The sequence below is a fragment of the Tamandua tetradactyla genome, chromosome 18 (genome assembly GCF_023851605.1).
Source record: "Tamandua tetradactyla isolate mTamTet1 chromosome 18, mTamTet1.pri, whole genome shotgun sequence".
NCBI lineage: Eukaryota > Metazoa > Chordata > Mammalia > Pilosa > Myrmecophagidae > Tamandua > Tamandua tetradactyla.
Genome location: NC_135344.1, coordinates 44,161,425 through 44,164,341, shown reverse-complemented (window position 1 = coordinate 44,164,341; position 2,917 = coordinate 44,161,425). Strand labels below are relative to the sequence as shown.

At 37.2% G+C, this 2,917-nt stretch overlaps 1 pseudogene; it reads right to left on the bottom strand.

Annotated features, from left to right (window-relative positions):
- Positions 1–813: 813 nt before the first annotated feature.
- Positions 814–1,416, bottom strand: LOC143662633 (cysteine dioxygenase type 1 pseudogene; annotated as a pseudogene).
- Positions 1,417–2,917: the final 1,501 nt, after the last annotated feature.

Here is a 2,917-nt window from a genome sequence, read left to right as displayed (position 1 = left end):
TATACAAGAACAGAAACAATATTATGAGGTCACAGACCATACTTGCTTACACATTTCTACCTCACGATTCACTCAAGCTAACTTTGATCTCTCACTCAATAAGTTCTTTTTGTATTGTTGTTCAAATATAGTTTTATTAAAATTATTTGGCAGTTTGGGTAGCAGTACAAAGTCTTTGGCTGTGACTATTGGAATATTAGACATGAGTTTATGATTTGGCTTGTTATATGTTTGGATATATGTACTTTCCAGATCTCCTACCCTGCATTTCATTACCAAATAGCAAAATGTCTTAAGTGTCTCAATAGAAATAACCTATTACTTATAGAAAATGAATTTGAAAAAATAAAATCCACAGATTTAAAAAAATCCCTTCAAACATTAAGAGTATATTAAAGACATGTACAATTAATTATTCCTCCAGGTAGTAAGGCAGGCATTTGATGTCTGTAGTTTCTTGTTTTTACTTATTGCTAACTGCAGTTCAGATATCGAAGATATTCCAAAAGCTATAAAAACCCTTATGACATTCCAAGTACGGTTCCAAAGGCATTAGAGGACAGAACCAAGAGAGAGCTTGATTTGACCTTTAAAATCGTGAAGACTTTTCTTTATTGAGACTTTTCTTCTGCAGTGGTAGCTTAGGACACTATTTGTTCATTTAATGCTTTACAACTACCATCTGTCTTAGAGTAGATCTATATATTGGCTTATTTAAGGGTATTACTGGACAGCAAATGGTGGGAGGATTCTCTCTCCATAACAAAATATTCAGCAGACCTTAAAATAAAGCTTCAGAGGTTTTCGTACTCCTTAGTTGTTCTTCAATAAACCTGAATTTGTAAATGAAGTGCTGATTCTAAATTTGCTATGGAATGTCATGGTAACCTTGTTTTCATGTCGTGTTCTTTGATCAAAGGTGTGGCATGTATCAAAAGGTGGCCTATACATGTGAAGGCTCACAGGAGGTCCCACATGGTTGATATTCTCTACCCAATGTAACCCAACAGAATCATTGATGTGGGCATGCTGATTCTCCCTCAAGATTCTTTCAGAGTTCTTGATCATCTCATTGGATTTTTTTATCAGGCCAGGCAAACAGTGTCTCCTTTAGATTTCCCTGCAGCATCTTCATAAAGCAGTGGTAGTTGGTGTGATCATGAATACCGTTGCCATGTCCTTCATCCCAACAAATAGCCATCATATTAAATTTTCCATTTCTTTGATCCACAACATTTTGAGTATATGTGCATTAATCAAACTTGGCATGAACTGCCCACTTGGCCTGGACGCTGCTGTACACTTCCATGATGGCCTGCACATCTTCCACATTGATCTCAGTGCGGCAAAGAGCTTGTGCAAGATGTAGATCAGGTTAGCTAAGATCCATGGCTTTAGCAGCTCTGTCTGCTCCATTGTGGAGCTCCACATCGCTCTGCTTTTTTGAATTGAGTCAGCCACGCAGCTCGGGAGGCAAGGGACCTTTGTTGCAGGTTAGATAGCTATAGGCACATATACTCAAAACCCTAAAATGAGTGGTTTTGTTGAAATTATTTAGGGGCTTTGGAATATAAATTGCATATTTTAAAGATTTCTTTAAGAGAGTATAATTCAAATTGGAGAACGGTGAGTCCCACCTTACACAGATAAAGGTGAAGCTTGGATACCTTAGACTTCTGTGGTCTCACCAGTAGTGAGCTCTGAAGCATCCTGGGAGATTGTGGTGTCTAGAAGAGTGGTGTCTGAGGGCACAATGGCTAGTGTTGCTGTAGAAGTACCAAAAATGAGACTCTAGAAGTTGAAGAGAGAGTAGCAAGATTTAGAGAAGAAACAACCTTGCCCAGAAAGAGTTTTTAATGACTGACAGAGTAGTGATTATGAACATATGTAAGATGTTACCTTTAGATTCTTAGAAATACTCAGGGAAAATCTGCAATGACTTCAAGTTGACTCAGACAGAGGACAGAAACCTATGTGTTATTGCTGCTTATGTGGGCTCTTCCCTTCTCACCGGTTCAAGCAGTCTTAGAAATTTCAGCTTCATCTCCTCCTACTATTCAATAGCCAGCCAGGGGGATTTATATACACCTTATAGCATCTGTTTGAATTAATTTTATGAAACTCCCAGGAGATTTTACATCCTTAGAAGTCAAAGCACATATTCTATACTGAACATTTTCTTGGCTATATGAGGCCACTATGTTATGACTCTATTCTCTGAATTTGCCTATCAATTATTGCTCGTATGATTCATTTAGTGAGTGCTATTATGGAGTTGTATGTCATTCCTTATATTGTTATCCTGAATACAAAATACCCCAGAGATGTTCTTTTAGGTTTCACAATAGTCGTCTCATCTGCCTTACTAGACTGCAAGTCCTTTGAGGTTATTGGGACTTGTTTTTGTTAAGCTTCTAGTGGTTTATACTATATTGACACAATGGTAGATGCTCAAAAGCACTTGAATGAATGCATGAATGAAAAAGTTAATTTTCCATCAGTAAGGCCTTGACAGACTTACACAAAGACATGCCCAGTTGCTTTTACATGGTTTGGTTCATCTGTTTGCACTATAGTGTTGCCAATAATAAATAAATGGCTGAATTCTTCCTCTCAGTAGGGTATAGTGATTCCCTGGGACAATTTCTCATTTATCAGAATTGCATTTTGATATATGTGCAAAGAAAGAGGCAAAAAAAATGGACAAAAATCTTCTGATAAATTTAAAATTTTTTCACTAAAACACAGCAGTAAAACAGCTGAAGCTCAAATGTACAGAATCATGTCTCTTGAAAATAAATATCCCCCAAGCTCATAAACACCAATGCTAGTGGTCAGGAATGAACAGATGTTTATTGCCTCATGTACCCTCTGCTACTCTGGGCTAATCTCTTAAATATCCTAAATCCAGTTTGAA